Source organism: Dermacentor variabilis, chromosome 1 (assembly GCF_050947875.1).
Source record: "Dermacentor variabilis isolate Ectoservices chromosome 1, ASM5094787v1, whole genome shotgun sequence".
Lineage (NCBI taxonomy): Eukaryota > Metazoa > Arthropoda > Arachnida > Ixodida > Ixodidae > Dermacentor > Dermacentor variabilis.
In genome coordinates, this window is record NC_134568.1 from 270,586,274 (window position 1) to 270,609,812 (window position 23,539).

At 44.9% G+C, this 23,539-nt stretch overlaps 1 long non-coding RNA gene across 1 annotated transcript; it reads left to right on the top strand.

The window, feature by feature from the left end:
- The first annotated feature begins 772 nt into the window (after positions 1-772).
- Positions 773-5,188, top strand: LOC142573613 (uncharacterized). The gene is made up of 3 exons (XR_012826353.1): positions 773-869; positions 3,470-3,606; positions 5,046-5,188. It is a non-coding gene; the product is annotated as an uncharacterized LOC142573613 (long non-coding RNA).
- The last annotated feature ends 18,351 nt before the right edge of the window (positions 5,189-23,539 follow it).

A 23,539-nucleotide genomic window follows, 5' to 3' on the forward strand; every position in this document is an offset into this window, starting at 1 on the left:
GCCGCTCGCGCAAACCAGACGTTCTGGGAAAGCACAAAAGTGCCTTCACTGCCTTCTGAGCCGATGATCGGTGGGGACGGTGCTGTAGTACTGTCTGTTCACTCAGAGGACGCTCATCTAATTTCCTCATTGCGTTGGACAAAGATTGTCTTTGTGCTTGAAATTGAGGACAATGGCACAATAAGTGGTAAATGTTCTCTTCGCATCCGCAAAGATCATATATAGATTTAAAAGAACCATATCTCTATATAAAACGCATATGGCACACACCTAAGTAAAATACATATAAGGCTATATAAAATAACGAAGACATGGCTGTATAAAAAATTGGGATGATGTGGTCCTATACAGGGGCTTATGAGAAGTAGGCCTGATCTGAATAATAAAGAAATTGACTTGTTAAGCTGTGCCGTGACTTGTTAACGTGCGGCTATTCATGGGACAACGTAGAGCTCGTTCTCGTGAGTTGTCCTGACTATGAACAGCAAAGATTTGCTTTGAGGACAACGATGAATAACCTTGATGATCGTTCTTTCGGCCTAGGAAAGTTGTTTGGGCCGTGGGGTAACGCGTCATTACAACGATCAGCTCAAAAGCTTTAATAACTCTCTTTATAGACAGTGATATTGCATTTTTGTATTTCCACTTGGCATGCTATGTCCTTCTTTGCTATAATTGATTTACTTAACATGACCTTGTGCGTTTGTTTGTTTATTTATTTTGTATTATTCGATTGATTTGCTTGATTTGCTGTCCTTTATTTGCAGAAAGCGCAGAATGTGCCGCGGTTGTTATTGAAGGTAACGTCCTTGCAGGTTTCAGATCGATTTGGGCTTCGTGGGATCGGGATATCTGGTCGCTTCCGTCTCGTAAGTTAGACAATTTGAGGCCTTTTAGTGAATGCGGGTCCGGGAAAAAAACATCAGAGGGAAGCGTGAAACAAAAAAGGACGCACCAAGTTAGTATGGAACTGTGTACAGAGCATTATGCGTAATTCACGAAAAAAGAACGAAATGAAACGCGCATGTGCTCGTTGAAACTGGGCGCGTCTAAAACCGGAACTGGAAGTGTGGCTTTACTCAACCAAAAATGTGAGCCGATCCCGGAGTTAGCGTAGCATAAAAATTTGGGTGATCCCGAAGGTAGTGCAGACTAAAAAGAAGTAAAGAAAAGCGAAGGTTAAGTAAAGAACTCTATGTAAGCGTAAGATGGCACTAAAGCAGGGTAACGTGGCGTAGGCGAACTTAAGGTGACCGAACAGGCAGTTGACATCGAAGAAACTAAAACGAGGTCTCCTCGCGGGAGCCTCTCTTCCCCCCCGGATAACAAACATGGCGAAACATGGAACAACAAACCACACGGTACACTAATGCACCCCTGAAGATCTTGTCTTTCTTTGATGTCAACCGTTTTTGACTCGCCTTTTTTCTGTATTGACTTTAAGCGCGTTTACAACATGTGCTATGTTGCCTAAATGTCTTTCATATCATCTGATGTTATCCAGCCTACTCCTCGCTTTCTTTTTCCTGCCATGTGTATATGTGTTTTCAAAACAAACAACAACGATAATTATCATCTTTTTATTATTGAACAATTTATTGTATGTGGAGAAAGCGACGACACAACAGGTGCCAACATTTCCGATTTGATCCAAATAAATCACTCATGTGTACGCAGTACATCACCATATAAGGCATTAACCCCTTGTACCTTGCAATAACGTTGTGTCTTCTATTTAAGTGGCCTTACTTTCTTTTATTTTCTGTTCTTTTTTTCGCTTTCCTTTCTTATCTTTTTATTTCATTTCATTTTCTGGGAAACGCAACACCGACTAGCCCAGGCAATACCATGCATGTAAGTAACAGTAATAGCGAACTGGTATTACTAATCAATAGGTAATCTTCACTGCATGTTTTTTTCCATGGTTGTTGTTGGGGAGGGAAGAGATGCTCCCACCAGGAGACCTCGTTTTAGTTTCTTTGATGCCAACTGCTGTTCGATCACCTTAAATTCACCTACGCCACGTTACCCCGCTTTATATCACCTCCACCGCGGGGCAGCATCTGCATAAAATGTACTACATAGTGGCTGCATAGAAAACAACCAATCCATAAAAGCCTTCGAAGGTCTTATTTTATTTTTATTTAATTAATTCATACTGTCAACCCTCTGCTGAGGGTTCTTACAGGGATTGGTTTTAAATACAGAATAACCGTATGTACAGATGCATCAAACGGCAGCGGAATCGCAGAAATACATGTTGAACGATTCTTCAAATTGACAAACATCACTGGCATTTGCCACAAAGCTTGGTATCGCGTTCCAAAGTTCAGTCACGGAAGGGAAAAAAGAATAGCGAAACACATCACTGTAAACAAAGTATGGTCGTAAAACATATTGGTGATTAACACGACTGCTTCGTTTCCCTGGAAGTTGCACGTATTCATCTTTGTTAATTTCTAAATGTCCATGTATTATCCTAAAAAGACTTTGAGACAATTATTTTGCCTTCTTGCTTCTAGTGCTTCCAGTTCACAAGACTGCAACGTTCGTGTGACGGAATCTAAACGGCTGTACTTAACTCTTTTGAAACGCAAGGCAGGATGTTGAACTTTTTCTAACCTTGTAGTCACTGCGTTCTGATGAGGGCTCCAAATTTGTGCGGCATATTCAAGTAAAGGCCTAACAAAGGTTTTATAAGCCATCAGCTTTGCATCTCGCGAAGCTTTATCTAGTTTTACAGAGAATCTGTATACCCCTACCGTCAAAGGAAATTTTCGTGTCATTGTTAGGAGCAAAAAACTCCCCATACATGAGCTGATCCGGGAGATAGTGCAATGCCGGGCCGACCCGTCGCGGAGGTGAAGCAGGCGTTAAGCATTCCCCATACGTGGGCTGATCCCGATGATAGTGCGATGCCGGGCCGGCCCGCGGTGGAGGTGAAGCAGGCGTTAAGCACACCCATACGTGGGCCGATACCGAAGATAGTGCAATACCGGCCCGACCCACGTCGTAGGTGAAGCAGGTGTTCAGCACTCCCCATACGTGGGCCGATCCCGAAGAAAGTGAAATGCCGGGCCGACCCGCAGCGGAGGTGCTGTTCACCATTTGGGGCCCACATACACAGTTTCGCTGGTCATCCTTCTTCACAGAGTGAAAGGGCACTGAGTTTTTTTGCCTTAAGAAACCTAGTCTCTCGTTCGCCTTCGAGCACACATTTTCTATGTGCGTATTCCATGTCAGATTATGCGTGACTGTAACACCTAAATATTTAAACTGGTTAGCACGAACAAATTACCATCGATGTAATAGTTCAAAGGCAGAACGTTTACTTTTTTAGTCATATGTGTGTATGTTGATTTACTGTAGTTTATATTCATACCCATAATTTACACCATTGGCAGAAATTTTCTAAGCAACGACTAATTCTGAGTTGATGCTGAACATTGGTTACGGTAGAATAAATTAGGGAGCCATCTGCGAGAAGCAGCAGCCTCACCGGTTGATCAACAACAGAGGAGAAATAACAGTGGGCCCAAGACCGACCCCTGAGGAACACATGAGAGCACTTGGAGTGGACTCGACAAGCTGCCATCTAAACTTACGGTCTGTTTAATTATTCTTTTATCCAAAGCACTAATCTTTCATCGATACCTATTTCTCTCAGTTTAAAGATCAGCTCATCATGCGGAACTTCATCAAAGGCTTTCGCAAAATCTATACAGATGACGTCAACCTGGTGTTTCTCATCTAAGGTTGCAGCGAGATCATGAACCACTTCGATTAATTGTGTAATGGTAGATATTCCAGTACGAAAGCCATGCTGGGATGAGTAAAGTAAACTACTCTCTTCTAGAAATTCTAAAATATGTGTTGCGATGATGTGCTCTACAAGTTTACAACTGATACATATGAGTCAAATGGGAGGGTAATTATTTACAAGTGTGGCGATCACCGCCTTTGTACAATGGTATAATTACGGCGCTGCTCCAGGTCCTGGGTAAAGAATGCGTATGTAATGATTTCTAAAAAATTACCTTTAAGTATAGGACATCCATTCAGCATAGCGTTTCAGAAATTCAGGACAAATCCTGTCAGGTCCACTAGATTTTTTTTCATGTAAATTCAGCGGCAATTTGAACAATCCTTCATCTTTGATTACCACATTTTCCATTAGATAACGTATAATACACTGCAAATGCTCGTCTGTGTTTGCGTTTATATTGTTAGTAAACACAGATTGAAAGAAGTAAATAAAATGTTCGGCAATATCCGCAGACTTTGTCAACGTTATATTGTCTTTTAAGATTTCTTCAATTTTATCTTTCGTGCTGTTGAGATAGCTCAACAATTTTTGTGGATAACTTTTTAGGAGCGCTGTCAGTGTTTGTTCAAAGAACTGCTTTTTGGATAGTGTCAGAGTACGTCTCAATACTGCGTGAAGTCTCGTTATTTCGTCCGAACCCTTTTTCTTTTACTCAGTCGCTTTAGCATTCTTTTCATGTGAATGATGCCGCGGTTAATTCAAGGTCGGCGTTGTTTAGACTTTTTTTTTACTTGGCACAAATCGGTCCACACAATGGTTTACTATATCTTTAATTTCATTCCTTAGCTCATCTACAGTTTTTTTCCTTTGCGTGGTGCTCAAATTGGCCAAACGAAAATTAAAAAATAATCTGAACTTGAATTGTCATCAGCATGTTTGTAGTCTTTCATCGTAATTACAGTAAAATATTTCCTACGGGGCATATTGCTAGCAGTCACATTCACTACAATCATTTTGTGATCAGAAATACCGTTTCCAGTTGTCAACAAATGATCTTCTGTATTATTGGATAGGAACACTAGATCCAACAATGACCGCGACCTAGAAGTTATTCTTCTATCCTCTTGGACGATTTCATTTAGATCAAAAGAAACTATTATATCTAGTAGTTTATCAGTGCTGGATGCTTCAACGCCGCTGTAGACTAGGTCCTGCCTGTTAATGTGCGGTAAATTGAAGTCTCCGGCCATAATTAACCGTTGCTACGAATGGTCTGCAGGGGTACCGACCTACAAAATTTTCCCAGCCAGCTGCAGCTGCGGAGATGGCGAGCTTCGCAGAAGCGACCATGGAGCCCTTTCCCACCTGCTGCGGTGACTCGTTTTGTAGGGACGACGATGTGCCGCGTCAACACCCCCTCGGCGCCGCTATGAATAAACGTGGCGGATTCGCCGTGGCCGTCACGGGTTGCTTGGAGCGGGGGCATTCCTGGAAAGAGGTATTTTGCAGCTGCGGTCTCAAGGGCGCCAGAAGTCGTCGGACAATGGACAGACGCGGCGGCCACTGGCTAGGGGGTCAGTTCTTGGATCAAGAGGCGCCTGCTCGGGTCAAGACCCCTGTCTGCAAGAAACCCTCTCCACTCCGTGTGTTTAGTGAAACTTGCGCGGAAGTGAGTGTGTAAACCCTCCTTCTCAAAGGCGGGTCGACGACGATGCCTTTGAACTCTCCGTTTGGTCGAACGGCCGTTTTCCCTCACCTAGGGATCTAGGGAGGACAGAGTGTATTTAAGGAGCCGTTGGCGGCTCCTCAGTGTGCATTCCCTTTTTCAGTCATGTTAGACTGATGAACTGTAACGTTCTCATGTAGATACTGCAAATAAATCCTATATACCTCGTTTTGGATGAGAACAAGTCTCTCTTCAACAACGTCCTCAGCGTGGATAAGTTGGACGACGGCATGGGCCAGCTACCATCAATTTCATGCCCGACCCCAACCATTACACCATGCGGTCTTATGTACATTCTTGCACAAGAATGTGCTCAATCGGCTTAAGAAGTCCAGGGAAGTCGAAGGTGGCCGATATATTGCACCTAATAGATACAGAACACTTTGAAAGGAAACCCTGCACCGAACTGTTTCAGGGATGTAACTATCCATTAAGGCCGCTTGGTCAGAATTCTTTATTATGATACATACTCCTCCTCCACGTGAATCGCGGTCCTTCATAAACATTGTGTATCTAGGGGAAATAATTACGTCATATTTTATACCACAGTGCAGCCAAGTTTCTGTTGTCAACATCATATAAGGGGTCTGTGAAAGCAGCAGAAATTCCTGAGCAGTTGTTTTCTTAACGATGCCTCGTGCGTTCAAAACACGAAAACGTAGCTCGCGAAAACGTAGCTCGCGAAAACGTAGCTAAACACGAAAACGTCACATAGGTGACGAGCTGAGCGTCCCCATCGAACTTGCTGAATCGACCGAGTCAAGCGGGCGGCTTGCCGCTTGAACCTTTTCTGCTTTTCTTTACCGGATCTACTTTATGTCCACGCGGTGTGCGCTTACCTTGGGTGAGCTCCCATGTGTACATATTGTCTTTTAATTTAAGTTTATCGTAGATTAGCTTGACTTTCTTGCTTTTGACCAATCCGATGCTGCACTTTCCTATAGCTTTATTCTTATTTCCGCTGTTTCTTTAGCATAGTCTTGGCTGACCCAAACATCAGTGCGTCTCAGTTTAAAACAGTTCATTAGTACAGTGTCCATTTCCCTGGAATCGAGTAACATCGTCATAACTGGTCTTCGCCTATCCGCTGTCGCTTTTCCAATACGCTGAATTTTCTCTACTGTTCTAACGGGGACCCCCAGAGTACTGTCAAAAATACTTAGCAGTTTCATGGTAAATCGTTAGTCCCTTTAACCGTTAGTCCCTCTATCACGACATTCGAGGGCGCCATATAATGCGAAACTAATCAGGTGTTCTAGATACGGTGCGCGTTGAATAAACAAACTAAAAACTAGTAAATAAAATCATTGAAGAAAGAAACGTGACGCAGCCGGGTCTCCAATCTGGGCTTTACAAGGCCCACAGCAGCGGTGAAGGCATCCGCCTGGTTTTCCTGGAGTTAATCAATACCTGCGGATCCATCCCGCCCCATCAGTCGTTGCTCAGGAAGTTCAATCTCCAATAAACTGCTTCCGCATGAACTCGTGCATGATTTGCCGACGGATCCAGGGATACGGATAATTGTATTCTTGAGCCAGCGCGTTCGGTTTTCAATATCCCTAATCCCCTGGCGACCAGGCATCAATTTGAAAAGTGCCCAAATGATGACGCTAGAGCTAATCTTATATCAGGGTGTCCCAGCTACCTATAGCCAGAGTTTTTAAAAAAAAAGGAATGTCACGCAGATGGACAGAACCAAGGTAACGTTGTTTGCCGTCGCTTGGAGATAGTCAATTTATTTTTTTCATTCTGCCTAATTAGATAACCCGTCTTAATTAATTAGTCAACTTCTCAACTAATGTAATGAGATGAAAAGAGTCAATGAGAAAATTGTAGAGTGACGTGAAAAACTCCCGATACAGCTTTCTGTTGCCCAATACGTGCTACATAAAAGTGTTTTTCCGAGCATGAGATAAGCCCGCAAATGCACGCAATATTGCCGCGCGACTGGCCGCTCGGGGCACTTTGCGTGTATTCGCAGGCACCAGACACCAGAGAACCTTAAAAGACTAAAAAATCTCGCGCATATTTAAAAATTCACCCAATTCGTTTGTCCTGCAGCCTGTGACTTACATTACTGTCATGCTTGGATAAAAAACTTTTAAGGTTAAATTCCCATGATAACCTAGAATCAAATGCGAAAACGATTTTAACGTCTCTTGAAGAGTCTTCCCGGGATCTTAGTTTCACCTTTGAACCCTGCAAACAAAACTTGAATAATTTATCGATTTGGAAATTAAAGTTAAAGGTGAGAGTCACGTGTGCTGGTGTATACTGCCCTCGATTGAAGAAAGCGCTCCTTCCCTACAAATTCTCCCACTCCAAATTTATAAAGTGAGGTATAGCTTCCTTGTGCTTCACGAATGCTTTGAACAAGAGCTGCACCCACTCTATGTAGGAGGAGGAGGAGGAGGGAAGGAAGGAAGGAAGGAAAAGTTGGGAGGTCAACCAGACGCACGTCCGCTTTGATACCCTACATAGGGGAAGAAGCATTTAAAGGGACACTAAAGGTTACTATTAAGTCAACGTGGACTGTTGAAATACCATCCCAGAAACCTCGATACGCTTGTTTCGTGCCAAGGAGAGACTTATTTTAAGAGAAAATGCGTTCTGAAGCGTCCGCGTACCTCTAGCGCAGTTCAAATCGCCCGCCCTCCGATCGAGGAGAACTGACATCATGGTCTCATAGTGACGTTGCGCCATCGGTGAGTAGAACGGCGTCCGCAGACGGCGCTACGGCTTTTCTGCGCAAAACGCGAACGCGCGGCCAGAAACAGAGCCAAGACAGAGCCGACAGCAGAGCGAAAGCGGGAGTATGGTGGCTAGCGGAAGGAGAAACGAATTACGTCCCACGTTACGTCCCACGGCACACGGAGAGTCCGTTTTCGTTAAACTATAGGCTGCAGCGAGCTCGCAGCGTGGTCGGCGTGGTCTATGAGAAGCGACGAGCCTTTTCGCACTCGCAACAGGGCATAAAAATGTGCGAATCGACGCAAAACTCGGCCTAGAAACGTGCTTCGCCACAGCCAGGGCTCAATACGACCCAAGCTGGCACGACCCAGATGTCGTTTCCCGCACCGCCACCAGGCGCCGCTACTATACCTCACACTCCAGCGCAAGACGCCCATAAGCTGGTACTTCATTCTATGACGCTAACTTCGACGCTCGTCGCAATGGACCCTGACACCGACAGATTGGCTCGCGATGGTGGGCTCAACTTCAGCGATTTGAGCACCGACGAGCGCGACCTGCTTCTGAGGGCTCGCACTGCCGGCGTCGTTGCGTACTACGACGGCGGCCTCGACACCGGCTCTCCGGAGCGGGAAAGCAACGAGGGCTTCCCACGACATCACATGGACGTGGCATTCTCGCTGCTTGTTCCAAATGAAAGTTTCGCGAGCAGAACCCTCACAGCACGACGCGATAACGAAACTACTGAAACTCCAAAGCGTGCGCGGCGCAGAGCCGAGCGAAAACGAAACCTTTCGAACACCCATATTACTGAAGGGTAACGTCAAAATGTTATTTTTTCCTAGAATCGAATAGACGTAGACAAGTAGCATTTTTTCCGGCTTATAATCGAATGAAATGATATTTTTAATACGAGTAGTTGAGTATTAGTAACACAAATTATGAGGAGATCTTTCGTCATCGGGCTAGTACCGGAATGTCGCTGGGGGGTCTCAAATCGTGTCATGCATTTACCTCAATTTCTCGGTTACTAAAGCTCTGTTCGCGATTATATTGACGCCTTAGACGTTCTAGAACATTGCTCTACCACTTTAACTTGAGTTTCTGGTAACCTTTAGTGTCCCTTTAAGGAGAATTTTGAAGACCAGAAGGCGAAATTAACGTAGGCAGTGTACTCACCCTCACTTCTGATAGCTGGGGCTGAAAGTTTGTTTTGAACAATGACGAAAAACAAAACCGTGAAAACTGCGGACGACTCAAAAATAAAAAAAAGGTCGTATTTGCATGGCCTGTCTTATAATATTAGGCGCCTGGCCACAAGGAAAGGCATCACGCTAGTGTTTTCGGCGCCAAATCTTTCAAATCGGCTCATTATTAGCCGAGATAGAAATATTTAAATACCGCGAACCCATGATTTCACAGGCGGATTCCACAGCCAAGCAAGGCGCTCTCTCCACAGGCCCCGTCTAGCCTCCGCAAGCGAAATTCCTTCCCTGCGTTCTCCTATACCGGAGCTCGAGGATCGTGCGACGCATACGTCACAGGCCCCACCTTCATTCTTTTTTCTCCTCACTTTTTTTTCGGCGCCCCGCACTTCCGCTGACAGCGTCGCGCGCGAGCTGTTGTCTCGCGCGCTGCGCATAAAGACATTTGGGACACAAGGACTAGCAGTATAATTCAGTGCTACACGAATACTGAGGCAGAACAAGTGGATTGCAAAGCATGATCACGCGCTGCAACGCGGTAGAAAATGGCATAGTTTCGGTACCTGCGCACGTGACTGCACGACCGAGGGAACAAGCAGACGAAGCGGAAGTACATCTCTCTTGCTTCGGTGCGAAGTAAAACAAAAAACACGCAGACATTTCGTTTGTGTGTTTTATTATTTCTCTCAACTTCAATTCGTCAAATCAAGCAACAGATCACACAAATAACAGATGCTGCCTTGAATGTCGAAGTCACGTGTCAACACGAGCGACCTCACACTGCGGACTCAAGTACGTAGGCGCAGGGACGCGAGTACTTCTTGGTTCGACTTGGAGCGCAGCGACCACGAGGAGAAGGGAAAACGGCGTTCGGATTGAAATTTCAGACCTTTCCGCGGCGCGCAGCTATGTAATTCTTTGCAAACACGATCGTTGGCGAGTATCGCATGCTCTGCGCTTGTTAGCTCTGGTGAGGAGCCCTTTAAGAAGTGTGCATTTTCAGTCATGTATCCCATATCTCTACCATGTGGACAGTCCTACCTCGGCCAGACAGGTCGTTTCATTAATGATCGCGTGCGGGAGCATCGCAATTTGCTTCCTATATCTGTGCCGGAGGGAACTTGCGTTTGCATTGCAAAATCTACGAGTGCTGACTACTTTTTTATTGTGTTTATATTGGGGGGAGAGAGCTCTGTAAACTGTAAAGAGAAATAAGCGAAGCGTTCCACATCAGAAAATTGGGTGCGCATATATGTGTGAGTGAACCTTCGGTTCATGTCACTGAAAAGGAAATTCAGTTTTTAGAGTTATTACGCTAATCTAATTGTTGTGGCCCTTGTCGGGTGGGGCTGTGGCTAGGTTTCGTGTGCGTGCGTGCGTGCGTGTGTGTGTGTGTGTGTGTGTGTGTGTGTGTGTGTGTGCGTGTGTGTGTGTGTGTGTGTGTGTGTGTGTGTGTGTGTGTGTGTGTGTGTGTGTGTGTGTGTGTGTGTGTGTGTGTGTGTGTGTGTGTGTGTGTGCGTGCGCGTGTGCGCGTATGTGTGTGCGTGCGTGCGTGCGTGCGTGTCTGCTAGATCAGTGCTAAAAATTGAGGAGCGGGATCGTTTTATTTTGTTTTCAAGATAGAGTTTTATTAGTTCATGAGACCTTGAAGCATTGTATGCGGTTCTAACCGTGTTGCTCGTTGGCCTTTGCCGTCTGCGTGCCCGGTTCCTGCCTGCTGCGTAAGTGGCATAGCTGAATGAAATCTCGGCGCAGAAAACCAGAATTTGCGCCGAATAAAAGGACAGCTCATCGCAGAGACAGCACGCAACGATGACGTCACGGACCCGGGGATAACAAGCTGCCTAAAAAGGAAGATCCATGGGAGGCCAGGCTGCAGGGGGTCTGGTGAAGCATTGAATGACCGTGGTTTTGTTGGCTTGAGCCATCTGCGTGCCCGGTCCCTGCCTGCTGCGTAAGTGGAACAGCTGAACGGAATCCTTGAGCAGAAAACCATGATTTGCGCCGAAGGAAAAGACAGCTCATCGCGGGGGCGGCACGCAGCGGTAACGTCACAGACATGGGGGCAACGAGCTGCACAAAAATGAAGATGCATGGGAGGCCAGGACACATTCATGTGGATCATCCAATGTAGTTCTAACCGTGTTTTTTGTTGGTCTTAGCCGTCTGCGTGCCCGGTCCCTGCCTGCTGCGTACGTGGAACAGCTGAACGAAATCCCGGCGCAGAAAACTAGGATTTGCGCCGAAGGACAGCTCATCGCGGGGGCAGCACGCAGCGGTTACGTCACGGACACAGGTACAACGAGCTGCCTAAAAAGTAAGATGCATGGGAGGCCAGGCGGCATTCCGGTGGATCATCGAATGCGGTTCTAAACGTGTTTTTTGCTGGTCTTAGCCGTCTGCGTGCCCGGTTCCTGCCTGCTGCGTACGTGGAACAGCTGAACGGAATCCCTGAGCAGAAAACCATGATTTGCACCAAAGAAAAGGACAGTTCATCGCGGGGGCTGCATGCAGCGGTTACGTCACGGATGCGGGGGCAACAAGCTGCGTAAAAAAGAAGAGGCATGGGAGGCCAGGCTGCAGGGTCCGGTGGAGCATTGAATGCGGTTCTAACCGTGTTTTTTGTTGGTCTTAGGTGAGAGCCAGTTTTCGTAACACCATTGTGTGCTCCACTGGACTGCATCGTGCCTTGCTTTGTTCCTATGGCTGCGCAGAATTGCTTTTCATGTTGGAAAAATGTCGGCAAATTCCAACAGAGTATGACATCGAGTGAGTGTTGTAGCATGTACCATGCTGGGAAGTGCTCCGGAATATCGAGGCGCGCTTTGAATACTATGGTACCCAGCGTTTTGTTTGCGTGGAAATGTGATGAATGCAAACGAAAAGAATCCCAAGAGTCTGATGCCGGCTCTGATGAGCATGAAAAGGAAAATGCGAATGAGCGAAAGAAATCGAGCATACTGGTCGATGTTTTAAGTCGAAACCTTGGCGCAGTTTTGGTCAGATTGTAAAGTCTGTAAAAGAAACTTGATGAACAATGAAATTTAACTGAAGCTATCGACAAGGCAGTTGAAATGTTTTCTGCTAACTACGAGGAGCTTCTGACTAAGGTTGTTAATCATGTCACGCAGATAGAGAAGAGGAAAAAACATCGGAAGGGCTAACAGAAAAATTAGCTGGGACAGTAAGCGTAATAGTTCTGTTCAAAGACACTGTGAAACAATGGAAGTGTACTCGAGGCGTAGGAACATTGAAATACGTCGAATTTCGTGAGGCGCCTAACGAAAATATACATCGTACGTTGACAGAATTTAGCTCCAGGCTACTGTTGCCGATACCGAAATACAAAGAAGTTCAAGCGGCGCATCGACTACGAGCATGGGCTGACAGAATTGCGTTAATCATTGTTCGCTTCAGAGACTAAAAGACTAGGGACACTTGGCTATCAAAAAGAGAAATGTCAGAGCATGACAACATTCTCATCAATGCCAACATCGCAAGGAACCAGAAGCACCTATTTTGACGATGCCGACAGCTCACTAAACAGAAAGGCTACCAGTAAGTTTCAACACAGAACGGGCGAAGACTAATCATAAAAACTGAAGGAGTGCCGAAAAAGCACGTCATGACAGTAAGGGATCTTATCTACATAACGTAATGGGTACATTCCACAACTTAGTGACTAAAACGCTCTTGTAAATGATAAGATAGCGGACGAAGGGCAGCAAATAAATCTAAATCTGGTACATATATATGACGCAGTTTAAAAAAAGATGGGATGAATTATGTTCACGTCTAGAACGAGCAGTTCTTACGAGTGAAGTTAATGGAGACATGTTTTTGGTAAATATATATACCCTGAATGGTTATATTAGGTATGCGTGGTGCAGGGATATTAGGAAAGGTGGAAGTGTTGTGTTCATTCATGATGACTGGATATCGAATAATATAGAAGTAAGCTTTAAGGATGTAGAAGTAGGGGGACTTTCTATAAAGAGCCAAGATGTGGATTATACGTTATGTGCGACATATAGTAGTCCTAACAAGGACATCAGTGGTTTTCTAGACGAACTAAGCATACCTTTTTAAAAAACATAGAATGAAGCGCGGTTACTTTTAGTTGGAGGCATTAAAATAGACAAAATTAAGGAATCTAGTCGAGTTGTAACGAATTATCAAATTTATTAGCAGGATTTGGCCTAGAAAATGTAATAAAGATTTCGCTAGAGAGGGATATTGTGGCTCGAAAATTACAAGATTCTGCATTGAGCACATTACGGTTCGATTTGCAAATGAATGCTATGTTTCTAGTATCGTAAAACAAAAATTGGCGCACCATTACTCTGTGTCGATTGTGGTGATGACGGATAAACACACTGAAATTTGTGACGGTCACATTATTACAAAAGAGGTATTAGATAACAACGCGCGCTCTAAAACAAGATTACACCCTTAGTTTTGTATCTTGCCACACAACAATAAACGTCATCTGGCTTGTCCGCATTTCCTTTCTTTAACACTGCGAGCCCGGTACTTCCCAGTAACGAACAGCATGCGCGTTATCAGCATGACAAGTACTCCCTATAGGAAAGTAGTGGGCGTGGCGTTTTCAAGAAAGGAAACGCAAGCAAGGCAGATGACGATTATTGTTGTGTGGCAGATGTACACCCCAAAGGGTGTACCTTTGTCTGAGAGTGTAGCATATAAGTATACTCAAAATTTTGATTGGAGGTTCCTGTTAAGACTTGGTCGCATAAATTTGTACAAGAAGATAACAGAAAGATCGCAAAATATTTATCTCAAGTCAGCGCAACGAGTAAGCATTAAAATAAGGAACGCTGACAATAAATGGATGCCTGAAGAGCTAGATCATTTATGTTATCTGAAAGATGAAACTTGGGAAAAATTGCAAAAAAGACCCAGAAAATTTTTCATACAGGGATGAATAGAGATCATTAAGAAACCTTGTAACCGCGAAAATTCTACGAGCAAAACGAACGTACCTCATGTGGCAGTTTGCTTTAAAAAAGTAATAGCAAAAAAACTTGGGAAATGGAGAACGAATTGATGGACAGACCCGAGAAGGCGTCTATTGAAGACGCAGTAACAAAATACTTTCCCAGGGAAGATTTCCCCACCTTATTCGATAAATTCAATACGACCTTCGAAAGCGTAGCAGAAGAACTGAGACCGTATGAACCCTCATAAAGATACCAGTGGGTGGACAGTGGGGCTTATTTCGGTATTGGCAATAAAGTGTCGCCATGACACTGGTAGCCAAAGGAAAATTGAGTAACTTTTGTACATGTGGCTTCACTTTTTCAAACTACATTACAATACAGTGAAGTGATGCAATAATGCGCCGAAATAAAACGTGTTTTTGGCTGTTTTCTTTTTCGGCGTCTTATATCCTCATTTCGCCGCTTCATTTGTTGCGCCAACGGGCGGGCTCTCGCTCTTATCGCTTCGGCTTCCATTCTCTTCGTCTATGCACGTGTACGTTTTTTCGAAGGCTCTGCAGTTTAAAACTTCCTTTCTGTGTTTTCGAATGTCCTGGCAATGTCGAAAAAAAACTGAGGAAAGGATACAAGGCTTGCTGCGTGGCTGTGTGATGTGGCAACTCGGGGAGCAACGCAAGGAGCGACATTTTTCTGTTTCCCAGCGGAAGAGAAGTAAGCACAATTTTTCTGCAGTCGTTATGAAGGAACAAGCGCCGTGCTTATAAAAAAAAAATGCTATTGGACGAAACGAAAGATCTTCGGTGCTTGTTTTCAAGTGAATATATTTTTTTGGTTTTTCTGCAGTGTTGTAACAAACTGACGCTCCTTGCCCGATTGATGTTATCTGACGCGCAGACGGAAATGTCGCTTCGGTATATGTTGGTGGTCGCTCTTCATTTTTTGCACGAGGAGAAAACCTGCAATTTTTATCTGCCAAAGGTATTTGAATTCTTGCTGCATAGTATTCCGGTGACTAGTTTTTTTGTAATTACACTATCACCTTTGAAGGGTCATGAACAAGGCAGAAGTAAAAAAAAATCAATTACGTCGCAGTGTCCGTTTGGGTTTTGAATTACAAGATGAAGCTCGAGTTACCTACGTAACAACATAGGTTCGCTTCACTTTTCAACCTGTCCCTGGAAGGGCAGAATTTCCAGTCGCTTATTCATACTCTCAACTTTGGTTTTGCTTTTAAGAGTTCTTTGATGAGGACTGCGCGGTATTTTGCCCGTTTTTGAGATGTTAAAAAAGATTAAATTATGGGCTTTAACGTGCCAAAATCACTTTCTGATTATGAGGCACGCCGTAGTGGACGACTCCGGAAATTTCAACCATCTGGGGTTCTTTAAGGTGCACCTAAATTTAAGTGCACGGGTGTTTCCGCATTTCGCCCCCATCGATATGCGGCCGCCGCGGCCAGGATTCGATCCTGCGACTTCGTGTATGCAGACGACATCTGTATATGGACCACGAGCTTAACGCGCTTACAAGTGCAAACGAAGCTGCAGCGCGCGGTGTCAATAACGTCGACATACCTAAACAGTCGCGGACTGCAGCTCTCACCGGAAAAAAGTGCAACCATGGCATTTACACGAAAGTCAATGGCCTGCTACCCCGTTATGATTGATGGGAAGATTATACCTTCAGTAACCCACTACAAGTTTCTCTGAGTCATCATCGGCCGTGACTTATCTTGGTCGAAGCACCTCTCAGGATTAAGAAAAAAGCTAGACAGCTTTACTCAGATCATTCGGCATATGTCTGGAAAATCATGGGGGCCATCCAAGTCATCTCTTCTGCAGCTCTACCAGGCACTTTTTGTTGGCTACTTCCGCTACAGTGCGCCTGTACTTTCTCGGGTTAGTACAACTGCTGTACGCACACTTGAAAGTGCTCAGGCTCGCGCACTGAGAATTTGCCTAGGACTACCACGATGTGCGTCTACTTGGGGCACTATTGCAGAGGCACGTGCGTGGCCAGCTCGAGTTTATCTGCAACATGAGCCATTGCGAGTGCATCTAAGGGTACTGACTAGACACAGGAACCATCCACTCACGAACGTCACAAGCGTACGGCCTGTGTCCGCCTACTCAAAAGCCGTATTGTCGCAGCAAGACTTATTGCCGTCGGACTTCGAACCGTATGACATACCCGACGTTCCACTCTGGACATTGGCAAAGCCAACGGTGAGGCTCTCAATCCCTGGAATAACGAAGAAGTCGAAGATGCCGCTTGCTGGCCTCAAGCATTTCGCGCTATCATACATTACTTACATGTATGGATATTACGAACATATTTTTACAGATGGTTCTGTGACACAGACCTCTTCCGCGGCGGCCTACACTGTGCCAGGAATGGGGATCGCACAACGGTTCAAGATAGGACACAGGACGTCGTCTACAGCAGCTGAGTTGACCGGAGTTCGAGAAGCAGTTCGCTGCATACGGCAACAAAGTCTCGAGAAGTGGACAGTGTTCTGCGACTCAAAACCAGCACTGCAACTCATCAGCACTTATATGAGTGACAGAACCGCATATAGTCCCCTGGTTTATGACATCATGTATCTGCTTGCTGAGGCGTCTCATTCCGGACATACCATCGTGCTGCAGTGGATTCCTGGCCATTGTGGAATAGCTGGAAACGAACAGGCTGACGCAGAAGCAAAACAGGCACACACTGACGGAACTATTATACAAATTCATTTTTCCCGGTATGACATTAACGCCTTGCTCCATACCTCCCTTAAAACTTCTACGGCGCAACATTGGGACAACCCCGAACATCGACAAGAGCGCCTCCATAGACTTGACGCTGGATTACAATTCCGGCATCCACTTCGGTTGCGGAGAAGCCAGGAAACGCTCATTCATCGATTACGGCTGGGTGTGGCATGCACCAATCGATACCTTCACAAGATTGGACAAACACGGGACCCTGAATGTAGCGTCTGTCACACTCTCGAGACAATAGCTCACGTACTTTGCGTGTGCCCTCAATATGCGGCCGAACGATGAAAACTCAAATCTACAGTTGACAGCTTGGACTCCCGCCCCTTTTCAGAAGAAAAGGTTTTGGGCGCGTGGAGGAGTGTTGACTGTGCCCAACGTGCCATAAAAGCACTTTTGAATTTTTTAAGTGAGACTGGTTTAGACGATCGCCTCTAGAAGCTGTGAGACGTGTAGTCAGTGCGAAATGTGTTTGCGCAAAAACTATTTGTGGCAAGATTACTTTTTGTATGGACAAGATTACTCTTAGTGTATTGCGTCTCCAGTGCGCATCCGCATATTGGCCAACGTGTATATAGTATCTCATTGTACCATATCATAATCATCCGCCACCTACCTTTCCCTGTATTTCCCACTTCCCCATTCCCCAGTGAGGAGTAGCAGGCTAGAGACACGCTCTCCAGGCCGACCTCTCCTCCTTTCTCTCCATTAAAATCTACTCCTCCTCCTCCTCGTGCTCAGCAGCTCAACACCATAGCCACTGAATTTTTCAGATGTGACACATGGCGAAATTACGATGAATAGGGAGCCCTGGCGGGGCTGACATGGGATCAGATGTACCACGGCTACCGCCTCTGCTCGGGCCACTTCAGAGGACGGGACTACGCCGACCCTGTCATGGTCAGCTGTGCCGACTGTTGGCGTGGAAGAGCGGTCCCTGATCGATGAAGGTAAGGAAAATAAGTTATTAATCGTTGCCAATCTGTGCTTCTGTAGTTCATTATTTTCGTACAAAAACCACTTGACAGGGGACGGCGCAAGTGTCATGAGCACGGCGAGCGCTGTCTTTTGCTCGCCGTTTGCTACGGCGCCGGGTGCCCTGTGACTTTACGCACCGAAATTTGCTCTTCGTTTGCGAAGAAAGCGCGTGCTTGTCAGTTGCTCGTTATCGCTTGATCGTCTGCGGTGTGCGATGCTCCCGATTATAGGCTAAACTAAAAAGCCGAAGAGTCTCCCATACACCAGGGAGAGGCCGACTTCGATAACCGAAGGCATTTTCTATGGATCCCGGCACACTGGATTGAGCATCCCCAATGAAGCGGCTCACCACGTTGCTCGAGGCCTCACTTACCCAGCATCATCGGAGGAAGAGCCCCCGCGGGGTACTGCAAACGTCTGGGCGTGGAAGGATCGTATGACCAGGTTCCACGACATCGCGACACACTACCAGTAACGAAGACGCGTATACCCATTTCCTCACGCTAGGTTAGACGGGACGCACTTCAGACAATTACAAACGGATTCTTAGAGAAACCCCGTACTCATGCACGCCATGTATCCAGACATGTGCACTACAAACAGTTGCACATCGTGTGGTGAGGTTGCCACACTTGATCACATGTTATGGGAGTGTCAGGACATAACAAACAAAGATTATATTCTAAACTAAAAAGCCGAAGAGTTTTCGTTGACAATGAGCGAATTCACGTCCGTAAAAAGTCTTGCCGCGCTTGGCGCTACAGCATACGACACGGCGAAGACATTTTTTGCCGCGCCCTCCCGTCTTCTCCCTAAGCTTGGTTTGTCGATTTATAGCAGAAACTCTTCTGGAGTAACAATTAAAATGCTGAGTTGCCCAGCAGCTTTAAACTATTGCTCTTATGTGTATCTTGCAGAAAAATCAAGCCACAGTAAATAAAACGCTAAATTGCCTAATCCTTATCAAGATGAATAAAAAACTTTCATCGGTCAAGAAAACTGCTTCTAAAACTGATGCCTAGTATTCTCAGCCAGCTATTGAGAAACCAGCAAAGCTTAACATGTTACATGGATATATAGCAGCACTAAAGCTTGGAAGAAGAACGCAAACTTTATTTTCAAATCAATAAGATTCGAGTCCGGCGTCATTTTAGTAGGTCTGGGCACCCACCTCGCACACGGTTCCGAGACCTTGTCTCGAAGCGGCTTCCTCGGTTCGCTGGACGGCCCAGAGTTGTGCTGTCAGGTTCGAGCTGAGCCGTGCGGTCTTCCAGCGCGAGCGGAGGCTGGTGGTGGAAGAGACGGAGGGGTCGGCACTGCCCGACTTGTTTGTTATGTCCTGACACTCCCATAACATGTGATCAAGTGTGGCAACCTCACCACACGATGTGCATCTGTTTGTAGTGTACATGTCTGGATACATGGCGTGTATGAGTATGGGGTTTCTCTAAGAATCCGTTTGTAATTGTCTGAAGTGTGTTGCTTGCGTCCTGTCTGACCTAGCGTGAGGAAGTGGGTATACGCGTCTTTGTAACTGGTAGTGTGTCGTGATGTCGTGGAACCTGGTCATACGATCCTCCCACGCCCAGGCGTTTGCAGTACCCCGCGGGGGCTCATCCTCCGATGATGCTCGGTAAGTGAGGCCTCGAGCAACGCGGTGAGCCGCTTCGTTGGGGATGCTCAATCCAGTGTGCCGGTATCCATAGCAAATGCCTTCGGTTATCGAAGTCGGCCTCTCCCTGGTGTATGGGATGTCGCTGGAATATGTGATACGCCTTTAGTGAGATGCAAATGGGCGAATCTCACGAAAGCTTGGAACTTTGTTTATTAAATTTTGGGGGCGTATTTCTGCTTGAAATTCTGCAGCCAAATATAATGAGAACTAACCTACACTGATTAAAAGTACTATTTTAGGAAAACAGTTCTGTTTTTTAACATGCGCATGAAATTTAATAATGAATGGGGTATTCATGTCGTGCTTCCATAAATATCAAGTGATGTCATTTGGCACGCATGTGTTGCCAATGGAATTCTCTTTACAGTGGAACATGGCACTAAAGCCTAAACAGGACTGTGCGCTTGTCTTGTGTGCCTGCGTGTAGTGTTCTTTTACGCAGCGTGCAACTTGCCGAAAATATTACGACTAGCCTAACAAGATGTTCTGATGATGTATCTGTCTTTGCATGTTCTACACCGCCGCAGCGAGGCCAAATGCAGAAAGTGTACTCATCAGACACCGCAGGCGTCATCATCCGACTGAGGAATGATACAGAAAGGTGTCGCAAGTCAGCGAAGTTAAAGTGCTGCCGAACGATTGCCACGAGGGAATCACTAGAGAAATTGATGTATCATGTGAGCCCACAGTTCTACTAACTCTTGCAGTGCCAGGTGAGACTCCATTATCGCAAGAGGAATAGAAGGACAGGGATAAATGTTTTCCAGAGCCCGTTGGCGTGGTTGTGCAATTGTGCGGTGTGTCCACTGCACTGAAAGATAAGCTAAACAGCAGTGTACTATAAATCTTTTCCTTTAATAAGTGCCGCATAGGCCTGCTGAAGCATTTCTGCTATGTGTGGCTTATGCTGCACATAAATGACATAAATCTGGATCTCAAAACACAGCTTGAGAGTAAACCCGCTGCAAAAAGAAAGCTCGAAACGCTTCAAAATTAAGAGACAATTTCTTACTGATATTTTACTATTCTTGTGATTCCGATAGCTCTTGGGCGGTCTCCTGATTAGCCTATCTTTGCAAGGTATTTCGGCATATTTCAATATTTCCATAAACATCATGCAACGTATTTCTGCAGACAGTCATTGACCCCACCCCCACTTGCAGCCTCCTATTCAAATATTATTGCATAGCTGTCATACATGGATATTGGGATGTTAGAATCTTCTTGAGATTACTGTAGTGAAGTTGTGCAAGTAATAATGTGTCTCAACACTCTTCAGTGGTTTCATTAATATAGCAAAAATGGCGGAGGAGGGGTCTCTTTTCGGCAAAGTCACGAATAATCTTAATAAGCAAAGAAAGCAGGCAGTGCCAGAAACGAGTGTTCTAGAAAAGTTGAAAGGATTTGGCCTCCTTGCGTCGACACCAAAATTCTCGCGATGGATGACCTCCAGTCAATGATGAAACTCGTAATATAGCTCTAACACCTGCCCTATGCTTCAAACAAGTCGCACGAAACTGAGCCTATAGGCTCTGTTAAAGGAATTGCGTAATGTACATTCAGTGTATTCGAAGAAGCTCTTCAAAACCATTAAGAAGAGAATTGTTCTGAGCAGGTTGCCCTGATGCATTGAAAGCTGCCGACTTGCGTTGCATTTAGAAAATGCCCCGAAGCTACGTGTTCAATAATACCTTTGTGCATCACTATGTCCTTGCCCAACCTGTACTGACGATGAACCGCCGATTGACACACTCTTCTCCTGCATTTACTGTTTCTCAACAGAAAAAGTTAGCACAATTTGTTGTTATTGTCTTGTAACTGTGCTCTTTATGCCTTGATGACGATAGAACAAACTAAGCGCATTACACGTTTTAAGAAACATCTCCAATATGCTCGCGAGGAATTTCGTGCTGATAAGCTGTTCGCAATGTTACAGCTCTAAATGAAGCTCTAGTGGTTTTACATGTTGTACTGCGAAACAAAACCACATATGAAAAAAGACCATAGACATTTTCAATATAATTTGCTGGATATTTATCGGCACACTAGCATAAGGAGAGCTATGCAGAAAATTTACTAATTATAGCATTTTGTTGGACTATCAAGTATACCCGTTGCATGGAATAAAAAAGGAAGTTTTTGTTACTGGCATGCGAAAAATGTGGATCTGCTGCTCTTGATAATGTTTTTTATTATTCACAAATAACTGTTGCGACAAAAATTTATTTGGTAGAGTTGTGTTGTGCACACCAAACAAACATGGCCTCTGTAGCAATTTTCTGTCTGAGAGATTGTAGGAAGCTGTCTTACGTATGTATGATCGTGGTGCAGAATGCGCCCATTTGTACTGACTAATGAGATGATCAGCTCTACATTATTGTATTGACTATTGAATGCCTTGACGTGCGATATGTTGCTGATAAAAACAGTGAATAAAGCACATTTTTCTGCCTACTTATGTTTTGCCGAAACAAAATAGCGGCGTGGCATGGTATGCTGGCTCACGAATCTTGAACAGAAAAAGGTAAGTTCTCCCTCAGTTGGGATGCACATATGTTGAGTAAGAAAAAGAAATTAGAAGCCGAAAAGTCTTGAAAACAAATTTGAAAAAAATTAATGCAGGCGATTCTGGTTTTCGTTGGCGCCAGCAGAGAAAGTCGTGTGCTCACCGAGCGCATAGCAGACGGCAAGTGGCATGACGTTTCCCTCTCGCGCATCAACAAAACCACTGCCACGGAAGCAGGCTTCATTTTTTCTTTGTTTTTCACTCTCCGAGTTTTGCCTACCAGGCACCAGGGGAGAAATTGGCGCTGGTGACGCAATTCTCGTTTACCTGGGGGGTATACCAGCTGACCTAGCCGTCAAGATACCACGTATCGGCCGAAATGTGGCTGTGCGTATTTGCCGCCTATTTCTGAATCTGACCTATATGCTATAATGCGCCAGATGAAAAGGGACAAACCACCTGGGTATGATAAAATTCGCTTTAGAGATCTGTTGTACAACTTTAATAGGCTGAAGGAAGTTATTCTCAAAGTACTAAATGGAATATTCAAAACGAGTGAAATACCAGATGAACTAAAGTTATTCATTGAAAGACCATTATATTAGAATGGCAAAAAGTCAGAGTGCGCAAACTACAGCCAATCGCAATTTCACCTTCCTTAGCTCATATAATTGAAAAACACATTGCGTATACCATGCAATCATTCTGCGACAAGTTTTCTTTAAATAACACAGCACAGTTTGGATTCACAATGAAGAAGAATTCGGTTTCACTGCTTGAAGACTTTGCGGATTTTATCAACAATGCATTAGAATATAACCACGTAGCACTAGCACTATTCTTATACCTGACCAAAGCATTTGATACAATAGACCACAATATTTTGGTGGAAAAGTTAAAACTGCTTCGGCTTTCGAAATGAGTTTTACTTTAAATATAGATTACAGTATGTAAGACTTGGTGATGTTTATGGCGACTTTGAACCAATAAATTATGGGGTACCACAAGGCAGCACGTTCGGGCCGTTACTTTTCAACATATATGTATCTGATCTGGGTCTATTAAAAAAACTGATTGGAAGCTGTCTTAATATGTAGACGATACAGCACTTGCTCTAGAGGTATCTGAATATTAAGTAGAGAATCAAACCTTTCAGCACGAGATTAGCAAAGTACTAGACTGGTTTTTAGGAAATGCAATATTTGTAAATCCTAAAAACAGACAGAGCTACTATGTTTCAGAAGCCCGCACAAGAATGTTTCTGTA